Genomic DNA, 20,973 nt, shown 5'->3' with positions numbered 1-20,973 from the left:
AGATTTAGGGGCTGTGTGGTCATCACACAAAGTGATGGAAAATCAACATTTCCCCCGTGCATATCAACACCCCAGAAGACCCATTCAGGTAACAGCATTACCTCTAACAATCCTCTAACAATGCCCCTCAGTTAAGAAAGCACAACACACTTGCAGTTAAGTAGATGCCCATCAAAATTTCCTGCCATGGATGGGCATAGTGACTCATGCCTGTAATCCCAGCACTTTGGGAGGCAGAGGCAGGTAGATCACCTGAGGTCAGGAGTGCCAGACCAACCTGGCCAACGTGGTGAAGCCCTGTCTCTACTGAAAATACAAAAAATTAGCCAGGCATGGTGGCAGGCACCTGTAATCCCAGCTACTAGGGAGGCTGAGGCAGGAGAATTGCAGAGGCAGATTCTCAGTGAGCCAAGATCGTCCTGCTGCACTCCAGCCTGGGCAACAAGAGTGCGACTCTGTCTCAAAAAAAAAAAAAAAAAAAAAAATCCTGCCATCCCAGCTGACTACTTAGAAAATGCAATACAATTTTCTTCTCTATTATTGATTCCATGGAGAGCTGCAGAGCCCAGTGACAAGGGACTGCCTGCCTGCCTGCCTGCCCTCCCCAATATGGGGTAGAGGACAGAACATTAAAATTAGGGTCTGCAGCCCTGGGCTCAGCCACTCACAAGCTATGTGATCTTAGGTGAATCACTTGATCATGAGGACCCTCAGTTTCCTCATTTATAAAATGTGGATAATATTGACCTCACAGGGTTGGGAAGATTAAATATTGTAAATGTGAGAGCACTTTATAAACTGGGAAGATAGTAGGGTTTAGGAAAGGGATTGTGGTGAATGCTAATCAGCCTAAGAAAAGAAGGAAAAATAAAACCCAGACCTTTCTCCAACCCCCATTCCACCCCAGATCTCATGGCTTCACATCCTGCTGGTGAGGTCTTGCTGGAAGACGGCACAGGTCCTCTCCAGGTTCACATTAACCGTGGCTCTGCCAGGCTGCTCATGCACTTCAGTTCTCATGCAGATGGGATATGGCGTCTTCTGCAGGCTGGGAACATCAGACCTCAGATCTGCTTGTTTCCCTTGGTGTGGTGGGTGGTAGATGATAGAGTGCACAAAAAGACTGGCCGGGCACGGAGACTCATGTCTGTAATCCCAGCACTATGGGAGGCCAAGGCAGGAGGTCAGTTGAGCCCAGGAGTTCAAGACCAGCCTGGGCCACATAGGGGACCCCATTTGTACAAATAATTTAAAAATTAGCTGGGTGTGGTAGTGTGCACCTGAAGTCCCAGCTACTTAGGAGACTGAGGTGAGAGAATTACTGGAGGCCGGGAGACCAAGGCTGCAATGAGCTGATTACGCCACTGCCCTCCAGCCTGGGTCACAGAGTGAGATCCTGTCTCAAAAAATGAGGTGAGCAAAGTACAGTGAGGTGCAGGGAGGATGGGTAGAGTGCCGGTGGGGATAGAGAGACTACAAGGAGTGTGGACTATGGGCAGTGGCAGGGGTATCACCTGTATCCATCTGTATGAGATCCATCCAAATCCCAAGAGTCTATGCCCTTGGGAATGGATGGCCAACTTCCAAGCCCTGACCAAGACAGTTATCTCCCTTCCCCCCTCTCCTATCTCCCGCATCCCACGCTATGCAGAGAGAATTGGAAGGAAGTATAGATATGGCCAGCAGGATATTCAGAAGTGTCCAGAATAGAGTTTGCTAATCAGTGGCTTGTGGACTTAATATAGCTTGAGTACCTAATTTTTTTTTGACAGCACATTAATGTTTTAAAAGTTTTGTGGAAATTTTAAAACATACACGTATTTACACAGGATAGTATTAATATCCCCATTACCTAATACCTAGCTTCAACAATTACCAACTCATGGCCAATCTTGTTTCTTCTGTGTTCCGCACTTCCACAAATGCTACTGGTATATTTTGAAGCACTAGTTTTTTAAAGAATGGATTTGAACACCTTAGGCAGGACAAGCACTTTCCAGTTCAACACAGTCACCATCCTGGGAGCCAGGGGGCCAGGTTCTTGTCCCGCTGCATGCTGTGTGACCTTGAAGATGTCCCTCTCCCTCTCTGACCTCAGTTTACCATTTATAAAACACGAGGTTGTACCAAATGACCTCTCAGTGCTCTTCTGACAATAGTGTGAAGAGAGAGTATAAGGTTTGGGATTAGGAAACCTGGATTAAGATGTCAACTCTGCTGTTCCCTAGCTACCTGGTGAGCAGGCCTCAGCACCTGAGTCTTGGTTTTCTCATCTGTACTTGGCAGTTAACAACTCTGCCGCATCTCCCTCCCAGGGTACACCCAAGATAACACAGGGATCACCGAAGGCAATGGTAGGGGAGTAGTTTGTGATTCAGTGGCGTCATGCACCCTGGGACCATGTGAATCCTCCAGGAAGAGCCTCCTTTACTCTCCTAGAGTCTCGGGGACACCAGTGGTGTGTCTTCAACCCAGGGGAGGTATTTATCTCTTGCTGGTGTGGCCAGAGGACAGTCGCAGGCACATGATGTGAATGCTGGGGCATATGGTGAGCAGTCCAGACATGCACATTGCTGCTGCTACTGCCGTCTGGTCCTGGCAGAGGGCTAGGGGCAACACGGTTAGGAGACAGAACGCAGGGAGGGCCAGGCAGCAGAGGGAGGGGACTCTCCAAGATGGTGGATTTCAGCTGCATTTGCAAAGTCGGGACCTGCCCACACTTCCCACCCAGACTGAAATCCATCAGGGGGGCTTACCATTTCTTTGACCCTCACAGTAATTGCTGCCTTGGTTACAAGCAGTGAGTGCTTAAAGCAAGAGAAGAAAGGACGCAATTGTGTAATACTCTTTCCATAGAAGTACAGGAGGGAGGTACTGTACTCAAGCTCCCCACCTCCCCCATGGTGGTCCTGAGACTCTGCCGGGAAGGAGCAGTGTGGGCCTGAAGAGTTTGGCTCTAACTGCTCAGTGGTCATCAGGACCCACAGAGGCTGGCCCTAGATGGACCCTCACCCTGTACTAGTTGAGGCTCCCAGTCCAGGGTGGCTGGGATCTGGGCAAATGCGTAACAGGGGAGAAGCTGTGTAAGTCCTGTGGCAGCCCGTCCCACCCTCCAGCCTGGGGGGCCTGGGTTGCCTGGGGTAAGTGGGCCCCTGCTGGGCAGAGACAGCATCTTGTTCATCATGGTATAACCCACAGCACCCACCAACGGCTTGGCACACCCTGGGTGCTCAGTAGGGGTCTGTTTCATTGAATTTAAGAGGGTTGAACAAGGAGATTCTGTCACCCTCTTTTTTTGAAAAAAGGTTATTATTTTTTGAATAGGTAACACATTCTCTTAATTGAAAATCTAAGAGGTATAAGAGCTTGCACAGGGAAAGTCTTTTTCCTTGCCTGTCCCCTCATCACTCAGTTTCCCCCAGAAGACAGTGTGCCAGTTTTTTGTGTCTTCACAGATTTATTTAATGCACATGCTAGTAACAAATAAGCAGCTATGCACTTTTTTTTCACTTAGTGGTACGGGTAGATTTTGAAGATGATCACATTGGTACTTTTGGTGATTGTTTCTCTGCCCCCACCCCCCAATATTTATTTATTTGAGCAGTCTCTCTTGGTGAACATTTGGGCTCCTTTTATTTATTTATTTATTTATTTATTTTTATTTTTTTGAGACGGAGTCTCACTCTGTCGCCCAGGCTGGAGTGCAGTGGCGCGATCTCCACTCACTGCAAGCTCCGCCTCCCAAGTTCACGCCATTCTCCTGCCTCAGCCTCCCATGTAGCTGGGACTACAGGCGCCCGCCACCGCGCCCGGCTAATTTTTGTATTTTTAGTAGAGATGGGGTTTCACCATGTTAGCCAGGATGGTCTCGATCTCCTGACCTCGTGATCCACCCGTCTCAGCCTCCCAAAGTGCTGGGATTACAGGTGTGAGCCACCGCGCCCAGCCTTATTTTTTGTTGAAACAGAGTCTCCCTCTTGTTGCCAAGCTGGAGTGCAACGGCGCGATCTCCGCTCACTGCAATCTCTGCCTCCCAGGTTCAAGTGATTCTCCTGACTCAGCCTCCCAAGTAGCTGGGATTACAGGCGCCCACCACCAAACCTAGCTAATTTTTGTATTTTTAGTAGAGACGGGGTTTCACCATGTTGGCCAGGCAGGTCTTGGTCTCGAACTCTTGACCTCAGGTGATCTTCCCGCCTTGGCCTCCCAAAGTGCTGGGATTATAGGCATGAGCCACCTCGCCCAGCCTGGGCTCTTTTTTTTTTTTTTGAGATGGAGTCTTGCTCTGTTGCCCAGGCTGGAGTGCAGTAGCACAATCTCAGTTCATTGCAAGCTCTGCCTCCTGGGTTCATGTCATTCTCCTGCCTCAGCCTCCCGAGTACCTGGGATTACAGGCACCTACCACCACACCCGGTTAATTTTTTGTATTTTTTAGTGGAGACAGGATTTCACTGCGTTAGCCAGGATGGAGGGCTCCTCATTTTTAAGGTATGCAGTGCTGGAGTTGGAGTCTCACAAACTTGGTTGCAGGCCTGGCTCTGCCTCCTCTTCATGCTAACGGGGTGGCCTTGGGCTACACAGCCCTTCCTGAGCCTCAGTTTTCTCCTTTTATGTGTCAGGTATTCAAGGCAGTCCACCAGCTCAGTAGTGACAGAAATACATCTTTATCCTATCATTTCACTTCTCTAATTTCTGGATCCAAGTGCTCATTTCACTGGGACAGTGGAATACTACACCTCAGTCCTTGGTACCCGTGGGGGACCACCCAGCAACTTCAGGCAGGTTTATTCAGTGGCAGCCCTAACAGGGATGGAGAGTGTCTGTGGGGAGGGGACGTACAGGGCTCCTGGCTGATGCTGCTGCGGGGCACACCCTCCATCCCACTGAGACCCCTTCTGGCCTAGCAGCCCTCTGACACTTCCTAGGCTGCGTGTAGGGGACAGGAACTTTCTGCAGGGCTATTTCCTCTCTGGAAACATGCTGGCTGCCTGGCACTCTGCCAGGGGCAGGCTCTCTGATTCCCTCTCTCAGGGCTCTCATTCTCCTCCAGCTCAACCCCTTTTACATGCATATTAAAGCCAGGGGCCCTTTTCTTTTCCAGAGAAAGAAGTTTCCGTGTTCCCTTTTCTTCTGGCCAAGACACTGTGTCTATGCCCGGAAGCCCCCAAGAACCTAGGCTTATGGAAAATGAAGCCAAAGGCACATGCAGGCGGCTTCTGCTTCCTGCCTCCCCACAGATCTGATGTGCTTGTTTCCTTGAGAGGAAGGGTCAGGGCACAGGCAGCAGAGGAAGAAATAAAACTTATCTGTCGGCCACACAGTGAGCACAGCTGGACCGGAGAACCCCTAAATCCCTCTCTGCAGATTGTCATGATCCTGTTGAGGGGTTGTCAGCTTGTGGACCATCAGGGCAGTCCTGCAAGAGAGGGCTGTTGACACCTGGTAGGAATGAGGGTGCTGATACACGAATGCCATAGACATGGCGTGTAGGCCTAAGTGCAAAGGCTACACCATCAGCTGGTGGTAGCAGACAGCACTAGCCTGGGGCTGTTCAGTAAGCACTGCTCTGGGCTTCCCCAGGTCTCCCAGAAGCCAGGCTCACGTGAGTGGTGATGGCATTTTGCCTTCCAAGGTGAGGTCCTCCTAGGTTCTGGGGTCTCCCAATCACATCATCCTGAAACCCCAGCCTAATTTAATTTTATGTTGTAAAAGTCACAAGTCACAGCAAGTCACAAGCACCTGGATCAAACATCCAGGTTCCAGGTATCATCCTGAGCAAGCCCCCAGATGCCATCCTGCTCCATGTAATAGATTATTGGGTAATGACACTGCCTCACACAGGCACAGTCCCACTGCATCCTGTGACGATGGCCAGTCTGTGGACATGTGTGGTCAGTTACGCCCCATGTCACAAGGTCTAGGAGGGCAGGAACAATGCAGCCCTGCCAGGGACCCCCACACATGACCTTGGGGGATCCCACATCCATATGTGCACCAAGCAATGTCTCTAAATTGAGTAACAGTAACAATAATAAAGCCTCTTGAGAATTATTATAGGCAAAGCACCCTTCTTAGCCCACTGCGTGTACCAGCTCTTTGGTCCTCACATAGCTCAATGAGGCGGGGACTGCTATAATACTCATTTAACAGGTGAGAGACTGAGGCACAGTTAGTTTATGTTTCAAAGGTCACAAATCTAGTAACGGCAGAGATAAGATTTGAACCCAGGTCGTCTTCCTACAATGTTCTTGTTTGTGTATATGTATAGTGTTGTGATGAATAAAATGCAAATTATTTAAAATCCTCTTTAAATTCATGTAACTTTGTGTTATTACGTATTCATTATCATCACATACTTTTTTTAAGTTGAAAAGAAATCTTTACACTTAAAACTGTTAAGAATCACTGATCTAGGTTTCAGTTACTTCTTCTTAAAAGACGGAGTTGCTTTCAACTGTTCTCTTCACCCCGCTCCCCATGCCCCAGACTCTCCAAGTCCAGTCAGTTCTATTTCCTCCATGGCTTGACAGCTGGCCCCCTCTCTCCTGTCATGGCACTGTTTTCCTCTAGACTCTGGCCCACTGCTATGGTGTCCTGATGGGTCTCTCTGCCCTCCACCCTCCGCCTGGCTCTTCCTCAGGCATAGATCTGACTAGGTCACCTTGCATGGTTCTCTGTCCCCATGATCATTGTTCTTGGCCCACAGCACGTGTTAGATTCACCTAAGTGTTCCTGAAAGTGCCTGAGGCCCCAGCCCTAGAGATGCTAGTTCAAATATATGTGCGTTTTCCAGACTGTCGTCATGAGTGATTCTGATCTGTGCCCTTGGCTGATAATTAGACCTGTAGAATGCAGCCCAAGCTCCATGGTCTGTCTCCTGCTTACCTTTCCAGCCCTGTTTCTCAAAGTCTAGACTCTAAGCATGTGTGTGTCTCACAGCAGCCAGAGTACTCCAAGCTATTTCACCTCTGCATGCCTTTGCCCACTGTTCCTTCCATGTAGAAAGCCCTTCTTCGCTTACGCCTGTAATCCCAGCACTTTGGGAGGCTGAGGTGGGCGGATCACGAGGTCAGGAGTTCAAGACCAGCCTGGCCAACATAGTGAAAACCTGTCTCTACTAAAAATACAAAAATTAGCCAGGTGTGGTGGCATGTGCTGTAGTCCCAGCTACTTGGGAGGCTGAGACGGGAGAATGGCTTAAACCCGGGAGTGGAGGTTGCAGTGAGCTGAGACCATGCCATTGCACTCCAACCTAGGTGACAGAGTAAGACTCCATCTTAAAAAAAAAAAAAAAGAAAGAAAGAAAGAAAGAAAGGCCTTCTTCCCCCAGGTGTTACACCTTCTAGGATGCTCTCCCAACAGCACTCTCTCCTTTTTGACCCCTGGTCTCTCCGTTTGCTGCAGCAGTCCCCCAGTGGATGGCCCTCCCAGGAACCGTGCCACTTCCTTGCCCTTCTCTGCTCTCCTGTCTGCCTCATCCACAAGATCCTGTGGGCCTGTGCCAAATCGGATTCGTACTTGGAATCCCAAAACCTACATGGTTCTGACACACAGTAGGCGCTCAGGATCCTGCACTCGGGCCCCAGCGGGAATCAGGCAGTGAGCCCAGAAGCACTGAAATACTTTCTCCTCTTAGTGGGTTTGTCTGAGTAATTGCAAAATCCTCCTGTTTTTATTTTTTTCCTGAAGTCTTGTCATCTTCTAATCTGTTTTCCATGACCCAACGAGTGTGTTATTTCCCCAAACACAAATCTGATCATGTAATTCCCTTGCTTAAAATTTTGCAATGTCTCTCAGGTATTTATAGAACAAAATTCAAATGCCTTGGCATGGCATTTGAGACCCTGCAGCCTGACCTGACTTTCTTGCCATTCTAATTTCCTCTCATAGTTCCTGTGGAACCAGAGAACTAGACTCATGGGATCCTGGTTCCCTGGGTTTTTTGTTTTGTTTTATTTGTGAGACAGAGTCTCGTTCTGTCGCCAAGGCTGGAGTGCGGTGGCATGATATTGGCTCACTGCAACCTCTGCCTCCCAGGTTCAAGCGATTCTCCTGCCTCAGCCTCCCAAATAGCTGGGATTATAGATGCGCACCACCATGCCTGGCTATTTTTTGTACTTTTAGTACAGACCGGGTTATGCCATGTTGGCCAGACTGGTCTCAAACTCCTGAACTCAGATGATCCACCCACTTCGGCCTTCCTAAGTGCTGGGATTACAGGCACAAGCCACCACACCTGGCTGGTTCCCTGGGTTTTTATGCCTCCATGCCTTTGCCCAATCTGAGTTCAGATGTCCTTCTTTCTCCTATTCTCCATTTGGAGGAGCTCCTATTCATCCTTCAAGGCCCAACTCAAATGTTACCTCCTATGTGAGCCTCTCCTCAGTTCCTACAGGCAGAGTGAGCTCACTCTTGACTATGCTACCCTGGGCCACAGCTCTGCACAGCGCAGTTACTTCTTGTTTCCACACCTGCCTTCTGTGTGATTGAAGGGTCTCTAAGGCAGAAACCCAGCTCCTGGCAAATAATTAAATAATAATGATCAGGATAACTAGCCCTTACAGAGCACTTACTATGTGCTATGTGTGTGCTCTACAGGGCATCAGCTCATTTAATCTTCATAACAACCTCAGGAGTAGGGGCTATTGTTACCATCCCCACTTTACGGATGAGGAAGTTAAAGCAGAGTGTTACTATACAGTCAGTAAGTGTCAAGGTATTACAGTAAGTGTTGAAGCTGGGATTTGAACCCAGGCAGCCTGACTCCGGGATTCACACTGTCTATGCTGTCCTGATAAATGCCCTCAGAATGAATGGGAATCTGCAGGCTCTGACCTAGTGAGTGTGTGTGTATGTATGTGTGTGTTAACAAGACATGGTATGACTCTGTCCCTGCCTGCATTAGCTCTGGGGTCATACTAGGTTGGAAGGGTGTTCTCCAGAGGCCTGGTACAGACTGTGGCTTTCAGTGAAATAACAGAATCGTCACCTCTTCCAGCAGGTATTACCCACACCCACCCTTGCCCACTCCCCTCATTTCTCCTACAAGCCTTGGCCTCCTTTCTTTGTATTTCTCCTTTATTTTGTTCTGCTTGGCCAGTCTGGAAAAATGACTGGTTGGCCTGCAGCTCGGGGAGTGGTGCCTGGTCTCCCTCTTGGCCTCTCCAGGCCCCTCCTTCTAACCCCCATGCACAGCCCTGGCCTTGTTCGGAGCCAAATCACAGGGCTCAGGGGTTGAGCCACGTGTCTGCCCACCCCGCTGCCTTCTGAGTCTGTGAGCCTCGCGACTCCTGCCCCACCACAGGCAAAGGACCCAGCCAGAGGCAAAGACCAATACCAAGAACATGCTCAGTCTGTGCATTCCCTCCCCAGCCTCCCAAGCTTGGAACTGCAACTGCAGGATGTCACCAGCCATGGTCCCTGCCTGTCTACTGCCTGATCCCTTCTAGGCTGGCATTCCTCCCTGGCAGGTGGCCCACCTGAGCAGACCCCTCTGTTCCATGCTTACTCTGCCTTCCACTCGCATGCACTCACTTACGGATTTTCCCTGAACCCCTTCGCCCACGCTTCACAAAACCTGGCTCTGCTTTTAGACCTGTGGAGTATGCCCCAGGCAGAGGGGCTGTGTCTCACTGGTCAACCTGGCGTTTCCCAAGAGCACCAAAAGAAGGGAGTCTCCCAGTTGATGGTGTGGGAAAGTGGGGCCATGCTTGGCTTTATCCTTGTTCTCCCTCCCAGGTTGGTGCCCAGAGAGGGTAGCAGGGGCCTGGGGGCTAGTCAAAGTGCTCCATGGAGCAAGGCATGCTTGCTTCTGCTCTAAAAGCTGACTCACAGCCTCAAATGAGCAGTACAGATGCAAACAGGATGATCTGAGGGCACCAGGACCTATAACGACTGTCTGACCCCAAAGGTACATAGTAAAGGATAAAGACGTTTTATGGCTGTGGCTCGTGAAATAGCATGATAGAGGATCCAGAGCATTGTCATGAGGCGTCCATGCCAAGAGACACTGTGTTTCCTTCTAGTGTTTATGCTGGCCTTGGCGTCATCAACAGTGGATTTAGCCAAGAGAGCTCCGGGCCGAGGCTGTGAGCTCAGAAAGTAGTTTATTGGGTACAAATGCTGCCCCTTCCATCCAGTCACCTCTCTGCAGTGCACTGCAGCCACCCCAGCCATGCCTGAGGAGACCATCCTAGGTGCCTTTTCTTGGAAGGCACTCTGGGGTGGGACTAGGGTCCATGCAGCAGCAAAACCAGACCCTCCATGCCATGGCCTCCTCCCCACATGGTCCCTGGGAGCTGCCCCTTGCTAATCTCAGGGCCTCAGAGCCAGCTGTCCCATTCCAGGAGGCCATTCCTAAGACAGAGCAGAGCTCTAGGGCTGGAAACAGTTATGTGAGCAATGGAGCATCCCATCTTGGCCCACCCCAGGTGTGGGGAATTTTCAGGCCCAGTTGAGCCAAACCACAGAATGAAGGCAAAAAGGCAAAACATGTTTTGGAAGGTGGCTGGCAGCCCCAGCTGTCTGCTCCATGGGCCAGGGCTTCATGAAAGGCTGTGGAGTTACTGAAGTAGTGCGGGGCCTGGGGAAAGGCGACCCAGGACAGTGATGGCTCTGCTTTCTTCGAGGCCCTCAGAAATGAAGTCTCTCCACCCCACTGTGCCTCATTCCCCCAGTCATGGTCAGCCTAGCACTTCAAGCTAAAATGACCTTGTTGGAAAGTTCCTCCTTCCATCTACCTTGCCTCTCTCATGCTGGAATTCAGGCTCCTTTCTATTTAGATCCATATTGGAAGACAGAAAAGCCCTCTTCCATCTTGAGTGGAACTTGAATTTGAGGAGAGCTTTGGACTCCTTGGAGACAGGTGCCGGGTGAAGGGCAGGTGTTGTCCTTAGCACTATTATGCCATTAGCATTACTCATCTGCTGGGCTCCTGCTAAATGCAGTAGCCTTCTGGGCGGGCAGCCACCCTTCCTCCTGTTTTTTCTGGAGAGGGAAAAAATGGGGAGGTGGGGAGGTGTGGGGAAGCGTGGGCAGAAGGAGGCAGGGAAAGACACAGAGAGATAAGGGGAGCCATCGACCTCTAAATCCAGGTTTCTGATGGGCTCCCACTGCTGTCTCTACTCAGGGGGAGGGTGGGCGAAGGGGAATTTGGTTCCTGAGGCTGTTACACTCTGATTACTGTGGACCCAAGACCCTTTGCCTCTCTCCTCCTTCCTCCCTCCTCCTCCTCCCTCCTCCCTCTCTCCCTCCTCCTCCTCCCTCCTCCCTCTCTCCCTCTTCAGCTCTTTCTCCTCTTTTCCTCTCCCTGCTTTTCTTTCTCCCTCCTCTCTTTGCGCCTCCCACTTTTCTCCTATTCCTCCATCTGCCGACCCTTTCCTCCCCTCCAGCTGTGCACTCTATGCTCCCTCCTTGCTCTCTGCTTCTTCTTCTCTCCTCTGTCTTTGGGCTACTCTAGTGGCTGAGCTCAGGGAGGGGATATGAAATTCATTAGCTGCCACATTGCAGTGGGATTAAATCATTCTGGCCGCTTCTCCGGCATCACTCTTCTCTCTATAGGGCCCTCGCAGAGCTACAGGCGCCTCCTGGAGCCCTTCAGTCCCACTCCCCGGTCTTGCCTTGACTCTACCCCAGCTCCTGTTGCCCAGAGCCAGGCCCCATCCCTCATCCCGAGCCCATGGTGGGTGGGCGTGGAGGTGGCTCAAAGCCTGCTCACTCCAGCTTCTCCTCTAGAGGTTTCCCTCCCAGCCTCTAAGCCCCGAATTGGGCCCTGATTTGACCAAGGGAAACCACGCTTTTTCTTTTCTCCCTTGGCCCCTGAGCCTATCTTCGGGTGCCCTGCTGCCTTCCTGTGCTGGCTTCTGTGCCAGCCCTGCCAGGTCCCTCTACCGCCCATCTTTTTCCTCCCTGGTCACTCACGCCTCTTGCCTGACAGCTTCTGCTCTCACAGAGTCCCCAAGCCACCCTCAGAGGAATGATCTAAATTACTCTGGCTTCCCCTGTAGACTAAAAGCTCGATGAGGGCTTACAGTATATCCCAGCACCCTGCAGGCCTGGTATTCATTTGACAAATATTTATTGAGCACCTACTATGTGGGAGGCACTATAGTAAGCTCCGAGGGTATAGCCGGGAACAAAACAGACATCATTCCTGTCCTTCTTAGGTGTTCAGTCCAGTGGAAAATACAGGAATAAACAAACACATAAATCAGCTTAAGCATAAATCAGCTTAAGCATATCACAACTGGTGGTGTTATGAAGCAGGGAAAGGACCCGTAGTAAGCCCTTAATACATATTAAAGGAATGCATGAATCATGAATTAACTCCACTTTTTTTTTCTTTTTTTTGAGATGGAGTCTCGCTCTGTCACCCAGGCTGGAGTGAAGTGGCGCAATCTTGGCTCATTGCGACCTCTGCCTACTGGTTTCAAGTGATTCTCCTGCTTCAGCCTCACAAGTGGCTGGGACTACAGGTGTGCACCACCACACCTGGCTAACTTTTGTGTTTTAGTAGAGACGGGATGTCACCATGTTGGCCAGGCTGGTCTCAAACTCCTGGAATCTTATGATCCACCTGCCTCGGCCTCCCAATGTGCTGGGATTACAAGTGTGAACCACTGCACCCGGCCAACTCCACTTTTTTTTCTATTTCCTTTCCTACTTTGCTTTCAAGCCTGAAAGCTGGTCTGGTCTGTGCCACCTAAAAATATTTCTAATTGTATCCTGTCCTAAATTATTCTCTCATTTGTTCCTCTTGTATTATTAGTTTTGTCTCACAATTAATAACACTAATAAATTTCCATACATTAAATGGCTATTATGTGCCAGGCAACATATTAAGAACCTTAATGTATGACCTCATTTTAATTTTTATTTCTATTTTAAAGGAAACTGAGACTCAGATTAAATAACCTGCCAAAGTCACGCAGCTAGCACCCAGAGAAGACCCATGTCTTATACTTCTTCACTGCCCCATGGGGCCAGGGGCACCCAAGATCCCACAAGAGAAGCTGGAGAACCAGGCTGGTGGGGATTGGGGGACCTGGAGACACAGCCCCTGCTAGTCCAGCAAAAGTGAGGTTGGCACCCTCCCTGCTCTGTCAAGGATTCTGCCCTGGTGCCCTCATACATACTCTGCCACCCGAAAAAAAACAAAACACAACAAAAAAACTCTGACTCTGATCTCCGGGCCATGCCGCCCACCTCCCAGTGCCCCCATCATCTTCACCTTTATGTTTCCCTGCTGTCCCTCCCTTCCATCAAGGTCTGCCCACAAAAGCAGCAGGAGCAAGGCATTCTGGCTCCTTCTCTTCTTGTAAGACAAGGCTTTCTTTTCTAAAAGGCTTCCTTGGGTTTATCCCATCCATCTCCAGCTCGAGCCCCTCAGTTCCTCCAGACCCATTTCTATTTAGCCCTGGATCTATTCTGATAAACAATTCCACCCCACGTGCTACCTACTGACCCATCTTAATAACTATACACGCTCATTAGCACTGCATTTATAAAAAGGGACTTTCCCACCATCTAAAATTAAACTCTGGGCTCCGCAGGTGGCTGGGATGGTGAACATCACCTAGCCTTTACACTCTCCATCAAGGGTCCAGTGCAGGGCCTCTTGCCACTGTATAATTCATTCTTCACCAGAAGCAAGAGTTCTTACTTTTTAAATCAATTTTTAATAATTATAATTTGCATAGAGTAACAGGTTACAAATAGGTATCCATTTGAAGTATACAGCTTGACAAACTTTGACACATATGTATATATATATACCCATGCAACCACCACCCCAATCAGGTGTATTGAAAAATGTTTTCAATTGACAAAAATTATATATATTTAGGTTATACAACATAATGTGTGTGTATATATAACATGAATTAATTCCACTTGTTTTTTGTTTGTTTTTTTTTGAGATGGAGTCTTGCTCTGTCACCCAGGCTGGAGTGAATATACAATTATATAATATATAATAACAATATACAGTATATACAATTACACACATACACATTGTAGAATGGCTAAATTGAGCTAATTAACATATAAATTATCTCACATACTTCTCATTTTTTGTGGTGAGAATACAAAATCTGTTCTCTTACCAACTTTTAGTACACAATATATTGCTATTAACTACAGTCACCATCATGTACAATAGATCTCTTGAACTTACTCTTCCTCTCTAAGTGAAATTTTGTATCCTTCGACCAACATCTCCCCAACACTTCCACCCCCATCTAGCCCCTGGTCATCGCCATTCTGCTCTCTGCCTCTATGAGTTCAACATTTTTAGATTCCACGTATAAGTGAGACCATATGGTATCTGTTTTTATGTGCCTGTCTTGTTTCACTTAACATAATGTCCTCCGGGTTCATCCATGTTCATGCAAATGACAAGGTTTCCTTCTTCTTTAAGGCTAAATAATATTCCACTGTGTACGTACAGCACATTTGCTTTATCTGTTCGTCAATCAATAGATACTTAGGTTGATTCCACATCAGCTATTGTGAATAGTGCTGCAGTGTACATGGGAGTGCAGATATCTCTTCGACATACAGTAGTCCCTTCTTATCCAAAGTTCTGCTTTCTGTGGTTTCAGTTACACACCATTAACAATGGCCTGAAAATATTAAATGGAAAATTACAGAAATAGACAATTCATTCTTTTTTTTTGAGATGGAGTCTCGCTCTGTCCCCCAGGCGTGCAGTGGCATGATCTCGGTTCACTGCAACCTCTACCTTCTGGGTTCAAGCGATTCTCCTGCCTCAGCCTCCTGTGTAGCTGGGACTACAGGTGCCCACCACCATGCCCGGCTAATTTTTGTATTTTTAGTAGAGACAGGGTTTCACCACATTGGCCAGGCTGCTCTCAAACTCCTGACCTTGTGATCTGCCCATCTCGGATCCCAAAGTGCTGGGATTACAGGTGTGAGCCACCACGCCCAACTGACAATTCATAAGTTTTAAATTGTGTGCTGTTCTGAGTAAGGTGATGAAATCCTGCACTTTCCCACTTCATCTGACTGGGGATATGAATCCTCCCTTTGTCCAGCATACCCACACTGTAGATGTTACTTAGGAGCCATCTCAGTAATGAGATCAACTGTCTTGGTACAGCAGTGTCTGTGTCCAAGTCACCCTCATTTTACTTAATGATGGCCCCAGAGCACAAGAGTAGTGATGGTGGCAATTCAAGTATGCCAAAGAGACACCATAGAGTGCTTCCTTTAAGTGAAAAGGTGAATGTTTTCAACTTAGTAAGAAAAGAAAAAATATTGTAGGCTGAAATTGCTAAGAGCTATGATAAGAAGGAAGCTTCTATCCATGAAATTGTGAAGAAGGAAAAAAAAATTCATACTAGTTTTGTTGTCACACCTCAAATTGCAGAAGTGATAGCCACAGTGCATGAAAAGTACTTAATTAAGTACTTGTCCCCTGTCCCCCCGTGGATAAGCAGGGACCACTACACTGATTTCCTTTCCTGTGGATATATATCAGTAGTAGATTTCTGGGTCACGTGATTGTTCTATTTTTAAGTTTTTTAACAAATCTCCCTGCTGCTTTCTGTATTGGTTGTACCAATTTACATTCCTAAGGGTTCCTTTTTTTCCACATCCTCACCAACTTTGGTTATCTCCTGTCTCTGTGTGTGTGTGTGTGTGTGTGTGTGTGTGTGTTTGATAACAGCCATTCTAATAGGTGTGAGGTGATAGCTCATTGTGGTTTTACTTTGCATTTCCCTGATGATTAGTGATGCTAAGCATTTTTTAAATATGCCAGTCAAATGTAAAATATTTTCATCACTATGAAAAGTTTCATGTCATGTCACTTTCAGTGGGATTCCCCAAAACCTTTCAGTGGGATTCCCAACCCAAACCTTTCAGTGGGATTCCCCAGTTTCTAGTAATAGTGGACAAGGTTATTTGGACCAAGTCTACCACTGAAAACAAGTAAAACCGACAGATAAATTAAAAAAATTTTTTTTTGTTTAAAAACAAGAGCTAACAAGTGTTAGTGAGAGAGAAACAACCAACCAGACAAAATTAAAGGGAAATAATGGAAACCTCAGAGATGGAAGCTAAAGGTTTGCCCCGAGGGTATTTGCTGGTCCCAGTAAATCTCAACTATTGTTTTGATGCCTGCAAGGGAAAGAAGATAGAAATCAAAGCTCAGGCTGGGCCAGCTTGGTGGTTCTCGCCTGTAATCCTGGCACTTTGGAAGGCTGAAGTGGGCAGATCACTTGAGTTCAGGAGTTCAAGATCAGCCCAACCAACATGGTGAAACCCCATCTCTACTAAAAATAAAGTTAGTCAGTATGGTGGCAGGTGCCTGTAATCCCAGCTATTCAGGAGGCTGAGGTGGGAGGATTGCTTGAATCCAGGGGGTGGAGGCTGCAGTGAGCTGAGATCGTGCCATTGCAGTCCAGCTAGGCAACAGAGCGAGACTCTGTCTAAAAAAAAAAAGAAAAGAAAAAGAAAGAAATAAATAAATCAAAACTCAAGGTTTGAAGAAAGTGGAGAGATATCCATCCATTCCATAAGCAAGGACCACAAAGGACAACATCCTTGGAGCAAAGGTGAACCCAGATTATACCAGGCTGGCAACAGGAAGGCAGAATTCTCATCACTGTGGTCCAAGGAACCTCAGTTCCTCGCAGTTGATTTAAGGTGGTTTTAGATCAGCACTGGCCACAAGTGTTTGGCAAAGAGAAAAACAAACAAAGCCAAAAAAAAAAAAAAAGTTTCTCTAGAAGAAAGTCACTCCCATTCCTTAGATTTCAAATTATTCCATCAAATTATTTTTCAAGTATGGTGAGCAGGAAACAAACAAAAATAAGCAAACATACCAGAAATAAGAACCCACAGATACAACAGACAAGAGAAACTAAAAGGTAAAAACATTAGGTTTTATAATTATCAGACACAGTATAAAACAATTATGATTACTATGCTTAGAGAAATAAAAGTCATGCTTGAAAATTTTACAGTAAATAAGAAATTATAACATTTGATTTAGATTTGGAAAAATACCAAATCAAACTTCTAGAAATAACAGATTCGATTAACGCAAATAAAAGCTCAAAAGATACAACTGGAGGGAATTTGAAACTAGAAGACAGAAGAAATTATCCAAAATTTAGTACAGAGGGACAATAGAATGGAAATGATAAAAGAAACGTAAAGAGCCATAGAGGACAGAGTGAGAAGAACCAACATATGTTTAATTAGGGTTCCAGAAATAAAAGAGAGAGAAATTGTCAGAGGCAATGTGTAGACAGATAACAACTGAAAATGTTCCAGAACTGATGAAAGAAACAAGTCTCAAATTTAAGGAGACAAATTCATCTCCAAAAGGATAAACAGATATCCCCACCAGACACATTATTGTGAAACTTGCGTAAATCCAAACACAAAAAACAATATTAAAGATAGATTGTCTTAAACAAAATATTTTTGTTTGTTTTTTGTTTGTTTGTTTGTTTGAGACAGAGTTTCTCTCTTGTTTCTTGTTGCCCAGGCTGGAGTGCAGTGGCACAATCTAGGCTCACTGCAACCTCTGCCTCCCTGGTTCAGGTGATTCTCCTGCCTCAATCTTCTGAGTAGCTGGGATTACAGGCACCCGCCACCACGCCTGGCTAATTTTGTATTTTTAGTAGAGACGGAGTTTCTCCAAGTTGGCCAGGCTGGTCTCGAACTCCTGACCTCAGCTGCTCTGCACACCTCGACTTCCCAAAGTGCTGGGATTACGGCGCGAGCCACCGTGCCCGCCCTAAACAAATTTTTAACATGTTGAAGGAAAATAACTGCCCACTTAAAATTCTTTTCTCAGTAAAAATACATTTCAACAGTGAGAGTGAAATACAGATACTTTCAGATGATAAAAATAAAGTGGAAAAACAACAACAACAAAAAGATGTATTTGCCACCAGCTGATTCCCACTAAAGGAAATTCTATTCTTTGAGCAGAAGGGAAATGATCTGGGTTGGAAAGTCTGAGAGGCAAGAAAGAATGAAAAGCAATAAAGTGGCAAATGTGTGGGTAATCCAAATGACCATCCGCTGTATAAAACAGTAACAGTAATGTCTTGTGAAGTCTAAAGTTAAAAAATATAAAGGATTTCTCAAACTTGTAATGTCCAAACTGAGATCTCTGATATTTTCCTCCAGACCTAATCCCATTATATTCTTCCCCATCTAAATAAATGGCAACTTCATTTTATCAGTTGCCCAAATCTTGGAGTCATCTTTGGTCTCTTCCTCTCATCTCTCACATCAGCAAATCCTGTTAGACCTACTCAGCGGTGTGCTGAAACTGGCCTATATTGACTCCCAAGAGCCAACAGTTACAAGTTTTAGAAATCTCATCAGCTGATTGACATCCTGCTGGTAGCTTGAAATCAGCCATGATGGGAATATTTACATCACAGAAACCAGCCACCCCTCATTCCCAAGAACCAGTTGTTAAACCTTTGCCAGCACACCACTGGGGTTACCTGCAAACAACATCCAGATTCTGATCACTTCTCACCATCTTCACAGCCACCACCCTAGTCCCAGCTACTATTGTTGCAATAGTCTCTCAAAGCGTTTCCCCTCTTCCTCACTTGCTTCTCTTCATTTCAGTCTCAACACAGCCGCAAGAACAGTGCTGTTACTCCAGTAGCTTCCAATCTCAGAGGAAAACCCAAGGCTCTGGGCCCTTTGTCTTCCCCCTCCCCCCTCCTCTTACCTCTCTGATTGTTAATCCTATTACTCACCCTTCATTCACCCAGACCCTCTCACTCGCTTCCTGTTTCTCAACCAATCCAGCCACCCCCTTTGGGCCTCAGGGTCTTTGTGTTAGGTTAGTTGCAAAAGTAATTGCAGTTTTTTGCCCTTGAAAGTAATGGCAAAACCCCGCAATTACTTTTGCACCAACCTAGTATCCCCTACTCCCTTTTTCTGGGTGTTCTTCCTAAGATCCTTCAGGGCTTTATCACATTTCACCTTCTCAGCAAGGCGGTCTCTGGCCACCCTACCTGAAATTGTAATACTCACACAAAACTTCTTAACCCCCTTTTGGCTTTATTTTCTCTCTAGCAGTGATTATTAACACATCATACATTTTATAAATTAACCTTTGTGTTATGTCCTCTAATTAGAATAACAGCTCCATGAGGCCAGGGCTTTGTCTGTTTCTGTTGAGTTATATCTCATATTACCAAAACCAAGTCTGAGATATAGGTGCTCAATAAATCTTATTGTGTTGACCCACCCCAGGGGCATTTGAATTTTTTTTTTTAATCCAAAATGTGTTTATTGAGATGGTTTCCCACTCATCTTGATTCAGAGTGCTTTTAGTGCTGCTTCTCCTAAAGGAACATCCTTCTGTAAGCCTTGCTTTTCCTCCTGTAGGCTGGCAGAGGACAGTGGAGCCGCCAACACACAAAACTACTGTTTGTGCATGGCTAAAGACTGTGCTGATTTTATAGCATCCTGGGCATTTCACATCCATGAAGTAGGAATTGGGACTCTGCACCAGGCGTGCCTTCTTGTGTTTCCTCTTCTCCTCTTCTGGGGAGGGATGAAGGAGATCCTTTGTGAGAGGCACGTTCTCGTGTGGGTAGGTTGTCACCGCCGGAAAGCCTGAATTTTTAAATTCGGTTGGGGTGGGGAAGGCTTTATCTGGACTTTGTTGGCATCGTGGAGGCAATGTAAGGCCCAAATCTGCAAACTGGCAGCCTGGAGCCCAGACCAGCCCTAAAATATGTTTTGTTTAGCCCACTAGACATTTTAAAATAAACTAAATTAGTTGTCAACATTCAAGAATGGGAGATTTCATCTTTTAAAACTCCAGATTTCCAGCTTCTCTGGAAAAACCCAAAGTTCTCACAATCCAGAGGCTTTGTTCCCACCTGGCAACAATCAGCGGTGCCTGCCCTCCCGCCCCAGCCTGCGCCCCACCAGCTCCCTTCCTGCATGCGCTGGGGCCTGCCTGCTCTCCCGGGCTTGGGCCTGTGTCTGTCTAAATGGTGAGGTCAAGTAGCAAGACCTCTGAATTGAAGTCAGGACCTCTGAGTTTGGTTCCTCATCTGTAAATAGAGATAACAACGATACCAACCCAGAAGGTGGTTATGAGACCTGATGAGGCATCTGTGAAGGGACTGTGTGAGCTGTAAAGCCCAGAACACCCTGAAGGGATCATACTCCACAACACGTCCATTCATGTCAACACATCAGGGGCTGTTGATGTCTCTCTGTACAGGCCAGCCCTGCCTGAGGACCCCACCCAAATATTCCATGCAACCTCATTCTGCCTCTCAGGTAACATCTGGCTCCCGTGCAGACCGTGACCTGCTCACCCCTCTCTGTCCAAAGACCCTTGTCCAAGGACCCCTACCTAGCCCCCTTCCTGGCATGTCTGCTCTGCCACGCTGTCTTAGTGGCAGAGCTGTGGGGTCTGTGCATTCTCTCTGACAAGGCTCTACTGTCCCGGGCAAGGAGCCATGCCAGTAAAGCCCTGCAGGTTGAGGCCAGAAGATAATCTACAGGATCCTGTGCAGGCGAGGCGGGCCCTGAGAGGCAGATGAGGGCTGTGGCCCCTCAGTTCGTGGTGCCCACCCGCACTGCCGCTGGAGCCGTGTGGCTCGCACCGGGCTCGCTGCCCGAGACCAGGCAGGCAGGAGTGTGGTGAGGTGGGTACCACTTCCCCACCCGTGGTGGGTTTGGGGCGGGAACGCCAACCGTTATTGGAAGGCTTCAGGAATGTGTGGGGAGGCCACAGGAATGCCAGGGGAGGGGAAGATGGAGGGATGGCAGGGAGGCCAGTGTTCAGGGCTTGCTTCCACATGCCACGTCTTTGGGGCTCAGAATCTCAGCTTTGAGGAACCACGTGGTCACTTATTAGCTGTGTTGCCTAAGGCAAGTCACTTCATTTCTCTGAGCCTGGTTTCCTCGTCTGTGAAGACTTATTTATTTATTTATTTATTCATT

The sequence above is a fragment of the Colobus angolensis genome, unplaced genomic scaffold, assembly GCF_000951035.1.
Source record: "Colobus angolensis palliatus isolate OR3802 unplaced genomic scaffold, Cang.pa_1.0 Scaffold91, whole genome shotgun sequence".
Taxonomy (NCBI): domain Eukaryota; kingdom Metazoa; phylum Chordata; class Mammalia; order Primates; family Cercopithecidae; genus Colobus; species Colobus angolensis.
Note: the sequence above shows the minus strand (reverse complement) of the source record.